Here is a 19,875-nt window from a genome sequence, read left to right as displayed (position 1 = left end):
TGCAAAAGACACATCTGATAAAAGACTATTATTCAAAGTACACACAGAATTCTTAAAACACAAAAAAACCACCTGATTTAAAAATGGGCCAGAAACCTTAACAGACACCTCACCAAAGATACAGAGACGGCAAAGAAGCATACGAAAAGATGCTCTACGTGATAAATCATCAGGAAATGCAAATTAAAACGAGATACGATTACACACCTATTAGAATAGCCAAAATCCAGAACACTCACACCACAAAATGTCGGTGAGGGTGTAGAGCAACAGGAGTGCTCCTTCCGTGCTGGTGGGGATGTAAAATGGCACAGCCTCTTTGGAAGACAGTTTGGCAGTTTCTTACAAAACTAAACATATTCTTACCACAGGATCCGGCAGTTGCGCTCCTTGGTATTTACACAAAGGAGTTGACAACATATGACCACACAGAAACCTCCACATGAATGTTTATAGCAACTTGATTCATAATGGCCAAAACTTGGAAGTAATCGAGATATCCTGCAGTAGGTGAAGGCAGAACACAGGATGTTTAGGGCAGTGAAAACACAGTGTATGATATCACAATGATGGATACAGGTCATTACACATTTGTCCAAACCCACAGAATGCACAACACCAAGAGTTAACTGTAATGTAAACCATGTAATCTAGGTGATTATCGTGTGTCAAAGTGGGTCATCAATTGTAACAAATGCACCATTCTGCTGGGGGTTGTTGGTAATGGGGTGTCTATGAACAGGTGGGGCAGGGAGCACATGGGAAAGTCTGCACCTTCCCTTCAATTTTGCTGTGTACCTACAACTGCTTTTTTCAAATAAAGTAAAAAGAAAAAAGAATTAAGAAGCTCTATGTGCTAATATGGAATGATATAAAAATATATTGTTACAAGAAAAAATGCAGAATCATATGGATGGTGCATTACCATTTGATTCTTAAAAGGAAGAAAGCATCCATATGTATTTGCTTGTATATATATATATCTTTTTGAAAAAATACATAAGAAACTAATAACACTATTGGTCTATTAAAGAACTGGATGGCTGAAGAACAGAGGTAAGAGAATTTTCACTAAATGCCCTTTTAGCTTTAAAAAAAAATTTACACATGAGAATGTATGATCTATTCAGTTATTCTTTTCTAGAAAAAGTTACAGAGTAATAAGAAGAATTTTGTGAGGAAAGAATGTTTTATTTACTTCACCAAATTTGAGATGAGAAATTTTTCAAGAAACTGCTGAGAGCTGACCCTGACTTGAGTTTTTGCTTTTGATTGAAACTGGACACTAAATAGATTTCACATTTCTCTTTTGACAAGTAAAAAAGTTGGTACACAGTTTGTGTTCACTCTCTTCCAAGACTGTATTTTAATGATTTACCCAGTAAACAGAACACTACTTCCAATTCACAACCTATTTCAAACAAGAAAAGCTGTGGTTCACAATAAAACATTTGTACACAAGTTTTTTTTTTCCTTGTTCAATTTGAGAAGAAAAGATTCCTCCGACATTCACATTCAGACATTGCTCAGCAAAATAAAATCATCACATTATAGGGATTTCTCTATGGGTAAAAAAAATGGGGCGGGGTGTGGGGGGCTTTCTGGGCTTCACTCCATAAACACACTGCCAGCATAAGACAGGTTTAGTGACTCAGGAGTGGGACAGGTCTGATTCCCATTGGCCCACTGAGTCTGGGGGCAGCCAATACCTGATGCTCTATGAGAGGGAAGAAAACCATGAAAATTCAAAACAGACCTCCCCAAGCCCTGTTATTGAAATCCAGTGTTAAAAAAACATTTAAAAATGACTAAAAAAAAAAATTACTAAACGTGAAATCTGAGACTTAAGATAGTGAAAAAGAGAATTTCTCTTCTTTGAAATCACTTCCCAGTTTCCTACTTCTACCACTTAGGACCCAGGAGGTGGTTACTTATTTCTTTATTATTGAAACCCAAGTATTGTCTTTCTTACTTTAATTTTACTTATTAAGTTTCAAAATCTAAAGGCATAATAAAGGTATACAATGAAGAGTTTACCTCTGGTATCTGTCTCACAACTAACATTAGTTTCTAGTGTACCCTTCAAGAAATATTCTATATGCATGGAAGAAAATCCTCCCTTCTTTTCTCAACCCTCCCTTTCTGTTTTACACAAATGGTTGTATGGAACCAACAGTCTTTACATTGAAATAAAAATCAAAGGATCTTTTCATAATACTAACTCCTTTTTCTATAAAGAAATCTTTTTTAAAAAAAATTTCTTTTCAATCCCATATCACTCAAAGTCAAGAAACGGTTGCTTGGCAAAAAGAAATAGGAGGTCTAGAGAACTAAATAACATACAATTACACAGCAAATCAACTCACTTAACTTCTGGTCCAGGATTCTGACCCCTGAAAAAAAACATACAGGTCTTCAAAGTTCCCACCCGAGGTTCCGCTAGCACTCCACGGAGACCTGTTCCAAGATCCAGAGGCTCCTTCAGTTAAATTGAAGAGGGAGAGAAGAGGAAGTGGGAAGCTGAATTCAAATGTTTGGTTCTGGCGGACTAGCAACAAGGAAGTGAAGGCAGATCTAAGAGAAACCATGATTGCCTTAGATCAGTTAATCAGTAACTCACATGCGATAGCACCAAACTAGATCTTTCTGCCTTCCGTGGCAATTTAAAGCTAAGGCATGGGCACCTGAATGGTTGGACAGGTTCTTAAGTCCCTTGCTAAATTCAGAAGACCGAGCCACAGAGAAAAGAGGCTGCTAGTAGGATAAGACACAGAAAAACTCATGAAGAAGGAAACTCAGAGCGCTCCAGGGCCCTATGCGTTGCCTCAAGCGAGGCTGGCATCCAGTCTTCTGAAACCCTCCACCTTTTCTTCTCCCCTGCAGTCAGACATAGGGAGAAAAGGCGGCCCAGGATAGAGGTGTGCTTTTAAGGTGTGGTGTACTAATAAGGTCAGTAGACCAGGTGTCTGCTGGCAATGTCAAGGTTCAAGTCCCATTTCAGCTCTGTGAGTGTGGACATTCCTGAGCCCCAGTTTATTCATGGGTAAACCCACTCAAAAATACTGCAGATCTGAAACCAGCTTAGTACAGTCTCAACACCACAGCCAGCGTGGTTTTAGAAGCACCAAAACTCCAGATTCTAGCCTAAATTTAGAAATTTTCAGCAACTGTGCAAGTTGATTCAGGTCTCCAATTTGAAAAGCATTACAGAAAGACACCATCTGATTCTATCCAGCAGTAAAGTTTATGCAAGATAAAAATCAACATCTAAGTCTTGGGATGCCAGAAAATACACATTAAAATCATGAGGGGTCCTCTTAGACCCAGCACAATTTGACAACACAATCTCAAAGCGATAAGTGGGCCACTTTGATGTGAAAAAGCATCTGCAGAAGAGAATCTAAACACCACTCACTTCTAAACAAATAGCCAACACAGTTTATAAACAAAGTCTTGAATGTGTTTCTGGAACCAGGCCTGAATTTATAACCTCCTAAACTCCATAGAGGGAATGCAGCTTCTCCACTCACCAAAAAGCTGAACAGAAAAACCTCTAAATGTCTATTTTGATTGGCATGGTGAGTTTGAAATGAAAACTCAATATTTTTCATAAATTAAGCCTTGCCTTTCTGAGTGGCAACATGATGTAATAGAGCACGTAGGCAGACAGACCTGGGTTCAAATTCCAAGACTATTCCATACTCACTTAGATCTTGGGCAAGAAACAAATCTCCAGGTCTCACTAGTAACATGGGATAATAATTCCTGCGTCTTTTTATGAATTTTAAAGTGACCTAAAATAAATGCCCAGGCACATGGTTGGAATAAATCAATGTTTATTTCCTCCTTTACTTCCAGAGTCCCTCGTTTAAGATATTTACTGGACAATAACGAGAAAAGCTGCTCTACCATGTATTAAATCCTAATCATGGCAGAATTCCTCAGGCCAAAATACATACTGAAAAATATCTTTTGCGTTTATGCATGTGAACCATATACATTCTCATGACATACACGTGGTTATAACCAAATATCAGAAGGTGCCCACTGTCAATTCCACTCAGCGAAATTAGATTAAGTCATAAAACATTGCTGGTGTTTGAACATTTTATAACTACAACTATAGCAAGTTCATACGGTTACAAATACCTAAAGTCTAGAGCAAGGATTTCATATCTGTCCTCCCTAGATTTCCTAGAAACAGCAGGATCATTAGAAATCAGAACATTTTCACCTGGGTTCTTTCATTTATTAGCTGTATGACTTTAAGAAAATCCTGTGGCAACCTTAGGCCCTGGTGTCCTGATTCACATAATAGTAGACGTATTTTTCTGCTCTGTAATTTCATGATGATCATGAGGTACAAGCATTTAGTTTAGTGCATCTAAAATGCAGACTTGATGAGAATTTTTTTTAACTTTGCTATAAAAGTTTTCTTAGTTGTCCCTCTGTGTTCATCCTGTCCTCTTTTACTTTGAAGCATGGAAGACAGAGACACTGAGGATAATAACACAAAGCTGTGTAAACTTCTTCATGGGCTTCTTAAAATGCACTTCTAATTTGGCACACCCTACCACAGCAGTCCTGGATTTCTCCTTAAACAAAAATCGTCACGGGTGTCAAAGAGATGTGAGTGAGTGTCCACTGAACTGTGTCTAAATGATTTTCCTTGTGAGCAAAGCTGGCCTGGAATAAGCCCCTACCAGTAAGAGAACATGCTTCCCAGGCCGAGGAGGCATTGTTCAAAGTAATGAGTTCTGCACCACTTGGGCCACAATTCACAGCTGAGTCTGATTTTCCAAGACAGAGAGCAATAACCAAATGGGGATGATCTTCAGCAAGCTTCTCTGAGCTGATAATAAAAGACTCATGAGGTGGTGAAGGAAAGGAGGCTACAGTCTCCCTAATCTTCTGTGTCCTAGGAGTGACAATAGGAAATGTTGGTCAACCTTGGTCAATATTATGCCAGAGGTTTGTCACTGCTGTAATGGATTTCAATAGAGTCTGAACTCATGAAGAATGCCTAGAAATTATTCCAGTTCAAAAGTTAAAACGTTCAAATGCCCTACTGTATTCCTTTTATCCGTCTACCATAATTTTGTATCCTTTTTTTTTTTTTCTGCTCAGAGAAATGATAGTCATGATCCTTCAAGCATGCAGGCCAACACTATTCTTAGAAGGGAGCTGCAGGAGGTTTATTATGTCGTGAAACACGGAGCCAGAACAAAGGACTACTGAATCACTCACCTTATCTTCATCTAAGAAACCTGAGAATTACAGGATTCCTCTGTTGCTCCCAAACTCAGAGCTGCACTTGCCAAGAAAGAAGGTTTTAGGGCCGAGACTACATTACAAAAATGTAAAAAGATAGGTGCACACCATGCTTACCATATATATAAGATTCTTATTTAAAATGCTCAAAAACAATGTTCAGGGTTTTTTTTAATCAGAATTTAAGCATTTGTTTCTGAATCTAGACATCTGATTACTTGGCACTTAATTAAGTGCTCCCCCCTTAAGAATACCAGATAGTATCTGTACCCTGAAAACCTGAAACAGGATTAGAATTATTGCAGAAGTCACGAGTCTCAGTTCATTGAGGACAGAAATCTAGGTTTATTTGTCTATATCATATATAACTAGCTTTCAATAAATATCTGTTGACTAAATGAATAAATTAAGTAGAAAGCATGTAACAGTTTTCCTAGTATATTACATCAAAGCACCCTAACATAAAGCACCTTTATCATATTCTATTTCTATAATTCTATCCTTATATTTAGAAGACTGATTCTAAAAATAAGTTTAACTGATGTTGATGTGGGAAAATGTTATCAAACAGAAGCAATGACTGTAACAGCTTTTATGAAGAATCTGGTGCAGCGATAAATCCTGGCTCTGCCCATCAACCTTCCCTCCCTTTGTCTCATCCCATCGCCACCCCCCAGCCTTCCCCCAAGCACTCCCAATCTCATTATCCCATGATCTGCTAAACTGCAGTTTATACCTCCTGGAACCAGCAGACACACATGTCACTGAGAATTAGGGAACTGGAGGCAGTTACGAGCCACCAAATAGGGTCACAAAGTATCTGAACCTGGAAATTAAGAGGTTTTCTATTTTTTTAATTATGAAAAAAAAAGAAAAATTTAATTGGACATTTTTAAACATTTGAGCTAGATGGACTGCATAATGTCTCGGCATTTATAATGACTGCGATGGGAGAATTTTAACAGCACGTTATTTGCTAATCATCTGAAAAATATTACCGTTGACTTCATTTGCTGATGGTGGAAGGACATTGTCTGAAAACTTCTACCACTAATAAACATTTGCTATTCTTGAAGGCAGATTATTTAAAAATAGGATACTGCAAGACAGTACTCATGTGTTACTTCATCTAAGGTAGTTTTATGCCACACTTTATCCCAGGAAGAGTAACTTCATTTTAAAACTTTTATTAACAGTTAATTCTAACCAATGTTTAGTTAACAACAACTAGGTATACCAAACACGCTGCCAAATATTGATGCAACCTAAGAAACAGTGAGCCACAGGAAGCTACAGCTCATTCTACATGCCCCTTAAGATGTGTACCCTTGCCAAATGCTAACCTGTGTGTAAACAAATGAAACTTTTAAAAGCGGATGGAGCTGTCAAGACTTACAATTTTAAGGAAAATGACTCTCAATCTCTTAGCAGAAAGCTTGAGGAATCTGACTGGTTCCTATTAAGGCTTCTTGAACATTCCCTGAAGATTAAACCCAGAAGTGACCAAAACGCCGGAGCAACTGGAAAAACAATCACTTCTTCTGGGAAAGCCCTTGTTTCTTTTCTTTGGCATTTTACTTTGGTCCATTTTGGAACGCATCTCGTTCTCGTCAACAAGCCAAAAGGAAGACACAGGTGCTGCCAGTTTGTACGCGCCCGGCTCTCCACCTGCGGAAAGCCGGCACAGGTCTGTCCCCTTAATGCTCAAGAGCAAACACCTGACCAATTTTTTTTTTTAAACTGCTTAACAAGTAAAAATATTTTATTGGTCTCCACTTTCATGGGCTAGAAGGAGGGGGGGGGGGATCTCAAATACTGCCCTAATAAGCAATTCCTCACCTCTTCAGTCTAACATCAAAGTGGTATTGCCGTGGGAGGTGGGAGTCCTCTTTTAAATTTTAACTGGTTATTGTTTGAATGCTGAACTCCTACCGTCAAAATGAGATCATAAACTTATTCCGAGTTACAAACAACAAAGAATAAGTCTGAGGGAGCGCGAAAGAGGGCGCCGCAGACGCCCAACAGGGAACAGGGCTTGGGGGCACGCGGGCTGGCGTCTCGGACTCGCGGCGCGGTCGCCATAGGAACCCCGCGCAGGCGCAGAGCGCGCTGCTGTGTGGCCCGGACTTGCCTCTACCGCTCAGCGCTGCGCCGCTCCGGTGCCCCTGGTTTATTCCAGGAAGGGGCAATGGAGTAAATCCTCCTCGCGCTGAGAGCACCAGGTCTTCTCCGAAAACGCCCTGAGTGGGGTCACCGGGCGCAGGAAGAACCGTGAGACTCCAAGTGTAATGGACACCGCACTCCCCTTGCTGGGAAAGCGGACCTGCTCTCTTTGCGGCGTCTGGCGGTCAGAGACAGGTCCCGGGGGTCCCGCGTAGGGGTGAAGCATCCTGCAACGAGCGATGCTTTACCGTCCACGGGGCGTAAACCCCACTCACCACAAGAGACCCGAGAATAAAATTCTGGCGCGGGCTCACACACCCATTCTGCCGAATTACGGAACCCCAAGACCAGCCGAGGTCCAGTTCTCTGCACAGGGTTTGGGGGATCCCCACTCACACCACCACTCACACTGTCCTAAAAAGCGTGTCCCGGCTGGAACTGCCACGAGAGGAACTCGAGCCACCTACTCACTTGCACACGGGGACTGCTGTAACAGTCCTCTTTTTCTTTCTTGTCCCCCCCCCATTCCCCCCCAAAGCACTGACCTGCTCAACTTCTGACTGTTCGGGAGATGAAGGACTTCTCGGAGTCGCCGAGCAGCAGCCTCCAAAGTGCTGGCGTGATGAGTTACTGGCCCCTGTGACTCCAACTTCAAAACCCTGTCGAGGAGCAGAAGAGCCCCCAAGAAGGGCCCTTCTCCACACCGGCCTGCAGAACCCCCGAGACGGGCTGGGCAGAGTGGGGCGCCGCTGCCACAACCTGCTTTCTCATTCAAATGCTCACGCTCACTCCGGCGCCCCCACCCTCCCAGCCCCGCAGCTCCCGCGGAAATCAGGAACTGGAGCTCGGGAGAGCGGACTGGAGCTCCCGCCGCCACCACTGGGCCCAGCCGGCTGGGTGGAGAGGGCCGAGCGCCGGACCTGGACCCCTGGGGCTACACCTCCTTGCGGGTCTCGCCGGCAGGCAAGGGCCAGAAGCACTGGGAATGAAGTCTTTTTCTTCTTCTTCCTCAAGTTTCAAAGGTTCCCAAACCCAGAACAACCCCCTTGATACTCATTTTGGGGCTGTGCTGCGGAGAGCGGTGGTGGGAAAGTACAGGAGTTTGGCGAAATGAAGTTGGAGAGGAAGGGCGCAGGGACTGTGTGCAGGTTGTACCAAAGTAAAAAGTGTCAGAAGCACATCTTAAATTCCGAACTGCCCATTTTCTCTCCCCTCGCGTTTTGTACCATTCTAAGAAAAATAGCATCTATTATGCTACTATATAACCAACGAGATCTCTTGTGAGTCAAGTCCAGCCAAGACTGAGGGAGAGAGAGAGGGTAGTTAACACTGCTTTTATTCCCTCCCGCCCCCACCCCTCCGGCCCCATCTCTTCTTCCAGGTGGTTCTCCTAAGCGCTAACAGGCCAATTATTCAATCAGATCAAATTGATGGCAGGTGGACTCAAGCAGTGAATAAGAGCACGGCCCTGGCGGAGGAAAGCTTGCACACAGTAGGCACTCAAATGGTGCTGAAACGATGAAGTCTAGTGAGCATCCTGACGTGGTGAGTGACCAGGTGGCTGCAGCTGTTGGAACGCTGACCACCGCTGGCCCAGGCAGCAGCAGTGTGATCCGGCTTCGGGATTCCAGGATTTGCATTTATCAGCCTTCATTCAACCTGCCCTATTGTTAGTTCAAAGCCTGGCTGGGAGGGACTGGGAGACGCTGCTCCTCACTCACCTTCAGTTTAAAATTCTCCACCAATAAGAAGGTCCTAGAAAAGCTGGCAGCTTGGGGTTGGCAGGGATTTTCTGGGCTTAGTGACAACATAAACTAAAGTCATTTTCTTTTTCAAGCGTGAATTTGCCCAGGAAGTTACAAATGAGTGCCGGAGCCCGGAGAGCTTGGCTGCCCGTCAGCTTTGACGGACAGTTAGTGTGAGGGGTGGTAGCACCGTGACCTCTCAGCGCAAGATCTAAGGTTTCACCTTTTCATCCCACTTAGCCGATACCATAGAAACAACCCATTTGTATTATTCAATTCAACAGAGGCAATTACAATGTCACAGCAAAGCACCATGGGCAAGAAGAAACTTTATCCCGAAAGCAATCCTGGACTTTCAGAAAAAAGGAAAAAGCCACCAGAATAGTCACTTGGATTTCTTCCTGCCAGGGTACCAGGAAGAAATGAGTCTGGGAAAAGATGTATAAGGTCCTTTGGCTCCAAAGAAAGAAACCTTCCCAAATTTTCTTGCCCAGCTGCAAATTCCCAGTTTATAAGAAATTAAACAGATATCCCTTCTACCCCTAGATTGCTTTTTGGAGATTTGTTTGACTGGTAATCTCCATGGTGAGTAGGAAGTCCCCCCACCCCCGCCAAAAAAAAAAAAAGAGAAAGATACCAAGACACCCCCTCACACAACCACGGAAGTTATCCACCCCCCAACCTCCTGTGTTTGTCTTTCTCATATCAAAAACTGTAGATGCAAATGGTGAAATAAACTCATACAAAGTTCATAACAAGAGCACTTGTTTGCTGTGCATTCTTTATTTTGATAGTTTTAATCGATTTCCATAATTTTGAGAACTTAAATTTTTTTTAAATTATGCAATATTTCAAACCTACCAAAAACAAGGCAAACATGCATATCATACTCTCCCTCCCCCACCCCTTCTTTTTTAAATAAAGTGTTACAGATACAGGTAAAACCCCATCTCCTTGGCCCTTCTCCCTCCCTTTCTCCTCAAAGGCAACCATTCTGAAGTTGGTGTGAATCATACTTCATCATGGTCCTAACATATATTTCCATAAATCTTTTAATGTACCTTTTCCCTCTGAGTCCTTTTTTCACCATTAATCACAGAAAAATTACTAACTAAAACCAAGAAAATGTTGTTGTTTCATTGCTAAGTTTTTAGAAGCAGGACAGACCCGTTTTTCCCTGCTTGTGACAATCAGAGGGAACAATAACAAAGGGATTAGACACTGGGTAGGACAGTGGATAGTAAACAGCCTCTCTAGGTTACACAAACCCTTCCATGGTTACTGAACAGTCAATAGGAAAACAAAACAAATAATACCCCCTTCTGCATTCACTGGTTACAAGGGAATTGGAGAAAATGGGACCTAGGTTAACACTTCTTTAGGCAGGTAAAACAAAAGCCCTATATGGTAATAAAGTACTTTTTTGACTGGTCTCTTGGTCACGTAAGCTATAATCTTTTAGTAAGGATTTCCAAGTGTAAGGAACTCCTGCTGCTAGCTCAATTCAAGGTTGAAATCAGCCCTGCTGAAAAATCTGGGGTTTAATTCTCTCAGCTTCCCCATACACAGGGACCTCCATCCATGCAGTGAGTTACAGAAAGCCCTTTATAGCACTCCTTTGACTTAACCTCCTCCCAGCAGTAAAAGGGCTATGAAAGCACCAATTTTTCTTAAATGCCATTGACTGGTGAAAGACATCCTTCCCAACCCCCCTCTCCTCTTGCTTCCAGAGCGATGACTCTCATTAATTATACTGGCACAGCACTGCCTGGCCTCCCTTCTAAATAGCTGCCAGATTCCTACATATCACCTCTGCCTTGATACAGAACGTGCACTGACACCAAGATCACAGAAAATCCTGTAAAAGGTGCCTGATACACGGCAGATGACTGATGTGCCTCGTGGTGGGCCCGCTGTGCTGCATGTCGTAAGGAGTTCTTAGAAAACTGCACTAGAAATCTGTGTTGGAAATAGCTTTTTCTAGCTGTACAAAAATCATGCTTTCAGTTGCAAAAATAGCTATATTTGAGACACTCAAATTTAGCCAGCAGTAATATGCGTGAAACGAGAGTGAAGGAGATGAATGTTATCCCTGTTTTAATCAATGCACCAAGAAATCAAGAGAATGACCAAAGAGCTTAACAACTGTCAAGGAGGAGTTACTGCTCTTTCAACACATATGTCTTAAGCACTTGCCATGTACCAGGCACTGCTTAAGTCTTAGCTGGAATATAGATAGTACTCCTGAAATACAGAGCAGTAGCTGTCCTTGTGGCTTATTTAGATAAAAATCCCAAATCAAACTAGCTTGAGGGAAAAAGGCAACGTGCTGACTCCTACCTTAAGACAAGAGAAAGGATAAGGGCTTCAGTAATGACTGGATCCAGGCGTTCAGAGTCATCATCACACTCATTCTCACTTTTGCTCCTACTCTTTTTCTCTCTGCCTTTTTTCAGTATTTTGATCGTATTCTCTCTTACTACACACTAGCGTCCTCTACAGGCTGGTGGGGATGGAGCATGACCAGGGACAGCTCCAGACTTCAATGGTCTCAGCTAATGAGCACAGGGGAAGAGAGGCCTTCTTGCTTTTACCATCTGTAAATAAGATTGAAAGGGGGGCTTCCCTGGTGGCGCAATGGTTAAGAATCCACCTGCCAACGCAGGAGACACAGGTTTGAGCCCTGGTCCGGGAAGATCCCACATGACGCCGAGCAACTAAGCCCGTGCACCACAACTACCGAGCCTGTGTGCCACAACTACTGAGCCCGTGTGCCACGACTACTGAAGCCTGCCCGCCTAGAGCCCGTGCTCCCAACAAAAGAATCCACTGCAATGAGAAGCCCGAGCACTACAACAAAGAGTAGCCCCTGCTCACAACTAGAGAAAAGCCTGCATGCTGCATCGAAGACCCAATGCAGCCAAAAATAAATAGATAAATAAATAAATTTATAAAAGAAAAAAGATTGAAAGGGATTCTAATTGACCTGGTTCAAGTCACGTGTCCATCCCTAGGTCAATTAATGTGGTCAGCAACAAATAGAGTATGTATGTGACCAGTTCCTGATTATACACCCACCCCTATAGGCAGGAAGGTGGGATACTATGAGTAGCAGCCCCACCAGAACTTGGTGGAGTCAGGGAGGATTTGCTCACCATAGTAAGGGGGTTGCTCTTCCCAAAGGATAGGAAGGGAATCTGGCAGATGAAAAAAGCAGGTGTTCCCTGCAGTGCCCTCTCCTGAATGTGCCACTAAAGAAAGACAGGAACACCTTTTGTACAGATTCATATGTGTATGACAGAGAGAAAAATGAGGAGAGAAACTCCCTGAGTCCATCAGGAAGGATGGGGGGGTAGGGGAGTAGACCAGTGTAAGTGCCACCAATCTTTCCCTCCCCCGCTGGAGAGTCATGTGTCCACACATGTGGCCAACCGTCATGCTGAGATGGAAATGGAGAGAAAGGAACATAAGCAAAATGGATGATCTTGGGAAGAGTTGCTTGGGTTTATGATTTTTACTTTTTATCATGGAAATTTTCACACATACACAAAAGTAGAATAGTATAATGAAGCTCTATGTATTACTCAGTTTCAACAATTATAAATACTTTGCCAATCTTTTATCTATTCAGGAATGTGGGAAATCCACTGGAATACTTAAATTCATAATGGAAGAAATGCATGCCTCCAAAATAACTAAACTGAATAAGACCAGTACATGTGAAGCTTCTTAGCAAAGTGTCTGGTACAAAATGAGCTCTCACAAATGTCAGTTACCTTTACTGCTATTATTGGCAACCTGTTTCAAGCTTTTAAATGCTAACAAAGTCTATACATTGAAATGTACTTGGCCTACAAAAGAAAAAAAATTTTAAGGCTAAGCTCTTTACCAATAGACAATAAATAACATTTTTAAATGATCCATTTTTAAATAGGCTATTCATATGCTTTTTTCTAAAGTCTTTACCCTTTTATATGGAAATGTCAAAAATACTACAAGCAAATGCAATTTTCACCTTACAAATAAGGAGAAAATATAGGTTAAATTGTTTGTCGAGATCAGGAATGAGTTTGGAATAGATATCCAAATTCTAAACTCTAGGTTCCCCACTTTAATACCTTGGGAAAGAAATTCATCCTGTGAATGCTGGATGAAGGTAAAATAGCAGAGTTGTGGCTGCCTAAGTTCTTCAATTCAGCTAAGATTTTCTTATACACCAGTTATACATCTCAAGAGAGTTTCAGTTCCCAGCATAGAATGAATACTTTAAAAGGCAGAAAGTATGCTAATTAAAGTGAACTTTTCCCATTTTCTATTTTGTCCCAACTCATTTCGTTGTTTTTCCCCAACTTATTTCGTTGATTTTTTCTCTTGGGGGTTGGGGGAGGGAATGAAGTATTTTATAGGAAACAATAGTGTCAGAGAAGGACAGAGCCCCTTTTCCTTCCTCCTGAAAGCTTCACAACTCAGCTCTGTGTGTTTTGTTTCCAAGAAGACCTCCCACAGAGCCAATATCTACAACTTTCAAGATGGCCAGAGCCTGAGGGTCAGGACAGGCATATAACTGAAGTTTCCTACAGCTTCCTACAGCACAGGAAATAATATTAAAACTTTGAGATTACATGTTTCCATTACGGAATATACTGGGTTTCTCCCTCCTGTACCATACCATTAGAAATTCCTGCAGAATCCCATAATATAATCAAAAGAAAAATGAATCTTCTTAAACTAATTGCAGTACAGTCATCTAATACAGCAATCATTTTTATAGACATTGAACAAAAGTTTAGACAAATGAGCAAACTGTATTGCAGAGAGAAAATGTAGAAAGAAACTGGTAAGACAATATAAATTCTAAAACTTTGAAAGCTGGGGGCTGGACGAGGCAATTTACACCATGAGGAACATTCTATTTGGAACCCTAATGAGGCACGCACTCTCTATCACTAACACTTGTTTATTTAAACCAGACAACAAGTGGTTAGGTTTTCCCATACAAACACAGTGAAAGGGAAAACTGCATTTTAAAAACCATATGTTAGTTTTTGTTTTATTTGCATATTTAAACTAAATATATACTTAGGGGGCTTGATTTGTCCAAAATAAATATCATGTTCAAATTTGACAAGTTTAAAAAATGTTATTTCAGACTATTTAAGGCAAATTAATCTTCTTGGTGTAGGATCATGAGATGTATAGGGGAAAATTAGACTGGGAAAATAGGTTTTGGTCAAAATGAGAAGGCAATGCTGTAATGGTCCACTTCATTCCTTATTTGATTCCTTTATTTAACAAATATTTATAGAGTTCCCCAGTGAGCAAGAAACTGAGCTAAATGCTGTGGAGGGAGCGGAAATGATCCAAAATTTATAAGGTATCGTTTGAGTAACAGGACCCACTATACCTTGGATGTGAAAGAAGACAGGCAGATCTGCACATAATGTGTCAAGGGCTAAAATAGATATGTGTAGTGTTGTTGAAGAACAGAAGAGGGCGCTAATTACTCAATTTCATCGATGGTTAAAGTCTCTACAAGATGTGTTTTGATAACCAAAACAAACGACCCCAGTGAACTCAATTTTTGTAAAACCTCATTTCTGTCTGAATTAACTGTGGTCCTAACTTCAGTTACATAAATCTGTTGATTAGGCTTCTTCAAAAGAGTGTGTGGAGAATGAGAGCTTCTGTCGTGACTTTCAGTAACCCAAATATTTTTGCATCCCAAGCCAGTACACACATTCAAATATATTTGTAACAAAAAAATGTAACAAACCAACACTTATCTTTGCTATGTGCAATGCACTCTTATATATTATCTTCTGTTCTTTTATCTTTTTCAATTGCTAGTGGCAACCCAATAAATTGATTCCCCATCTCACTAATTATAGTTCATGGCCTACAGCTGAAAAACACGGTTCCAACATGTCCTTTAAAAGTGAAAAGGAGGCAAAGCAGTAGTGTTCAGTACACTGATAGATATCAAAGCCATACAGAATTAAATCTCTGGGAGAAAAAAAAAAAGGCATGTGATTGCTCAACCCTTTGGTCATGAACCCACATCAACAGAAAGGGGCTTCTAAAGTTGTCCAGCCCTCAAAGGGTGGGTCCTCCCCAATGCCTACTTATGAAGAGGCTATGGAAGATAAGGGCAATCTTCCGGATAGCAGAACTGGGCACCCAGAATGACTGAGAAATTCACACACTGCCAGGACTGGGAGTCATCTTTATCACTGTCCAGCAGGGTGAGACATATGCTATAAACTACTGACATTCTATTTTCCCTCCACGTTGTAGATTGGATGCACTGACATTTGGCCTTAGGCTTCCAGATCATGAGGAACTACCTTGGGACCTAAGCAAAAGGAATTCGTACCACTCAGAGATTCCAAACTAGGGTATGGACTTACTTCCTAAATGAACTCACCTTCTTTCCTGAGGAATACTGAACCCTAGAATCATCAGTATCTTAATCAAATTCTTTTCATCACAGTTTGCAAAACTTCAAAATATCTAGCTAATTAATGGCATTATTGATACACTGTTTTCCAACTCTGATACCATTTTTTTCCATTCTAATATTTGTTTGATATTTTGACATAATTTGAATAGAAGTGAAATGAGTGAGCTCAACAGCCATCTTGAAATAGAAATACAGTTCATTTTTAAGCTTTTTTTTACTATTTTAGTTTTAAATTTCTGTTAACATTTTAATTTTTAATCCTGGGTTTCTTTATTTTCTTCACTCTTTTCATAAATTTGCATTACTTTCTTCCTGCGATTTGCCTTCAATGAAATCGCTACTTTGGTAATGGCATTAGAAAAGTTCCAAACCAATGGTGGGGTTTGGAACATGCTACCCCCAAATATGGCACTTTAGTATACTGAATATTTTAAGCTGAAGGAGTCTGAGAAAACAGCAGAAGGAGGAAGTTCACTCTGACCTCCCCCTTCCCTCACCCTTCTTCCCTGAAACAGGCCATAAAATCCTCACATGAGAAGTGCTGGAGGAAAGGAGCATCCTTATCTCCAAAGACAAAGGGATGCTGAGAGGAATCCTAACAAACAGGGCTTGCTAAATTTCCCCCAGTTTACAATTACCTCAGACTCCTTTCCCTATCATATTCCTCCATGACTGTGTTCTGCTCATCAAGCCTACCATAAAGTACTGAGGTCTAACTATTTCTTTGGGTCTTTATTTCCTTATGAAGGCTCTTGTGTCATATAAAACTTGTATTAAATAAATATGTGTGCTTTTCTCCTGTTAATCTTTGTCACTTTAATTTTCAAACCCAGCCAGGGACCCTCAGAAGGTCAAGGAAAACTTTTCCCTCCTCACACCACAAAAAAGAGCCAGAAAATCATCTCCACCCCAGCTACCCAGCAGCAGTTGCTTCTCCTTAGTATGTCTGCCATCTCTTTTAATGGTGACTTAAGCAATAATGACTCTATCGGTGCCTTGAACTTCTGAAATGCTGCTGTTTCTTGGCTTTTAGAAATATGCTGTCTCTTTATGAAAAGTCACTGTCTTCAAACCAATGCCATATGCAACCACTGAATTTTAGGACAGACGGTCAACAACATGCCCCTTGACAGTACATGGAATTACATTTCTCCAGGGAGAGACTCATATCTCAAAGATGTAAACTTCACCTTGGTGAGGAATCAAATGATGCTGGAGACCCTTCCACACTGTTAGAGGGAATGTAAATTGGTACAGCCACTATGGAGAACAGTATGGAGGCTCCTAAAAAGCTAAAAATAGAACTACCATATGATACTGCAATCCCACTCCATGGCATATACCCAGACAAAACTATTACAAATCGAAAAGATACATGCACCCCAATGTTCACTGCAGCACTATTTGCAAAAGCCAAGACATGGAAACAACCTAAATGTCCATCAACAGATGAATGGATAAATAAGATGTGGTACATATAAATACAATGGAATACTACTCAGCCATAAAAAAGAATGAAATAATGCCACATGCAGCAACATGGGTGGACCTAGAGATTATCACACTAAATGAAGTAAGTCAGACAGAGAAAGACAAATATCATATGGTATCACTTATATGTAGAATCTGAAGAAGAAAAAAAAACATACAAATGATGCTAAAGAAATCCAGAAGAGGATACAGCTCTTGGCACACCACTGCCTGCCTGCTTCAGACGCAGTTCACTCTCCTAAAGCAGGTTTTGCAAGTGTACCAGCTTGGTATGAGGTACTGACTGGGATCTTTACCATGCTCGGAGTTGCCAGATATGACAGACAGCAAAACTGTTGCGATCAGTGGCCCTAATTTTTCTTTGACTCCAGTTTTTAAAAGATGGCATTTCAGGCAGCAGATTCCCCAGGCTTTCCCAGAGGTGGGAAAGGTCAAGCCAATTTAGAAGGTTCCATGACCAGGAGATATAAGAGGTCTTGGAGCAAGGAGGAGTTGGGCAGTTAGTTTGTTAGGCAGCAACCATCCCTGCCCTCTCCTATTTACATAGGGGAGAAAGACTTGACATTAGCACTGCACTCTCCTTTCTACAAGACTGAAGGTGCCAAGTATCCTGTTTCCACTAAGTTTGGAAATAGTGATTATCTCTTTCCTGACATTTACTAAGCCACTGGACCTCATTTTCCTAAGGAGAAAGAAGCATGATAAAAAGAGGGAAGCAAAAGAGGAAATGCCTGGTGGTCAGTTTGTGACTACAGGAGTTTCCTATAAGTCGGGCTGACATCATAGAAAGTGGCAGGAATGATCAGGCTTGCTAGTACACTCCCCAACATACACAGTGAGTGGAGTAACTAAGCCCAGTCACCTACCACAAGCAAACTCAAGTGTCCTTCCCATCCCAGATGGTGAGAATCCAGCAGTCAAGGGCTGTGGACTAGACTGCCTTGGGAGTCAAGCAGGTGGGGAAAGAAGAGTTAAGAATCTCCCAAGCCTGAGGAGTATGATAGCGAGCCTATGGAGCCCTCACTGAACAGTAATTGTCCCATGTGCTAGAGAAGAGCCAGTATTTGTCCATCTGTCTCATGGATGGAACTAACAGAAACACCAACACAACAAACAGAAAGCAACATGTAAGGAGCCCTTAGTTGTCTGTTTTCTTCCTTTGGATGTTGCTGGAATATGCTTTTAGCTGCCAGTAATGACAGTGCTGAATGATATACGTATGGGCATAGTTTTCACTCTTCTCCCAAGTTTTGTTCACCATTAATTATGATAAAGCTGGTATTGCTGTCAACATGGCATATATAAGAAGCATGATTGAAAAATGAAAAACAAATAAAACCCCAAAAAGGAAATGTGGCTCTAAGACAAAATAGATTTGAAAGGGCCATAAAAATTCAACCTTTTAGAAATACAGTAAGAACTAAACTCATTTGATAGAAATATATTTAAAAAGTAAAGGGTTCTAAATACCCAAGATACCAAAAGGAAAAAAGGTCAAGGAGAAAACGGTGGTCATAGACCCTGTTGCTTTGAAGATAAGAGACTAAGAAGTAGTAAATCCTCTATTTGAAAAAGGTAAAGAACCTGGGCTTTAGTCAAAAATTCAGCCTAAAAGGACTTTTCCACTTTTTTCAGATGGCCCTCTTATAACCAGCTCCCGTGACAAAGATCTAGCCTCTCTGCAATTATCTAGTTCACCTTGCCCTTGGACCATCAAACAAGCTGGTCTAATCAGGGTTCCCTACTATATCTTCAAGGGAAAGATTAGACCAGGTCACCTAGTCCCCAGAAAGACCTGCACCAGCCCCACATTCACACAGCTTAACTGGAAAGACAAAAATGCACTGGCTGAGCTGGTAGAGGCCATCAGTGATAACTGTGATGAGATCTGACATCATTGGGAGGCAAACTGAGAAAAAAAAAAAAGGCTCAAGAGCTTGCCACAAAACTAGTTTAACATCCTTAAATAAAACTCTTGTTAAAATCTCTAAATAAAAATAAAACATTCTCTTGAAACAAAAAGCTATTGAGGCACTAGACCCAGGGAATAAAAACTACCACATAACTTCCTATCCTACCCCAAAGTTGATGAAATAAAGTCACACACACAAAAAGTATCTTTGGAAGATTTGAGACCTCACTAAAAATTAATGTTGCTTAATTAGAAAATGTTGAGAAATCTACTTTGCAATGTTTTAAACAGGAAAGCAGCAGTTTCCTGTTTTAATCAGGTAGCAGCAGTAAACTTTTCATTCTATATTACTGATTCTGACAGGAGTCAACTATTTAGACCAGATGATACCTCTGACTTTGGTCAGTATCACAAATCATTAAGAAAAACTTCTGGAGGGTCTTCCCTGATGGTCCAGTGGTAAAGAATCTGCCTTCCAATGCAGGGGACACAGGTTCGATCCCTGGTCAGGAAACTAAGATCCCAAATGCTGCAGGGGAACTAAGCTCACACACCACAACTACTGACCCCACGCACCTCAACTAGAGAGAAGCCTGCACACTGCAAGAAAGAGCCCGTGTGCTGCAACCAAGACCCGACGCAGCCATAAATAAATAAATAAATAAAATAATTATAAAAAAAGAAAAACTTCTGGAGACATTGTGGGTGGATTATTGCTGGTGTTGTGAAAAAAGCTTATACTGTCAGGAGGATTTTAGCAGCAAGTATGTGTGTATATCACATCCTCAAACCAACTAAAACTGGCTTTAAAAATAAAGAAATTTACTATCTTG

General features: G+C 41.1%; 1 protein-coding gene across 1 annotated transcript in view; it reads right to left on the bottom strand.

The window, feature by feature from the left end:
* The window catches only part of PLCH1 (phospholipase C eta 1), a 269,122-nt gene that overhangs the window by 245,588 nt on the left and 3,659 nt on the right, over positions 1-19,875 (bottom strand). The window lies entirely within an intron of this gene.

The sequence above is a fragment of the Delphinapterus leucas genome, chromosome 4 (genome assembly GCF_059928025.1).
Source record: "Delphinapterus leucas isolate spDelLeu-1000000601 "Yukka" chromosome 4, BTC_Dleu_Yukka2, whole genome shotgun sequence".
NCBI classification, from domain to species: domain Eukaryota; kingdom Metazoa; phylum Chordata; class Mammalia; order Artiodactyla; family Monodontidae; genus Delphinapterus; species Delphinapterus leucas.
Note: the sequence above shows the minus strand (reverse complement) of the source record. Positions and strands in the feature narration are given on the sequence as shown.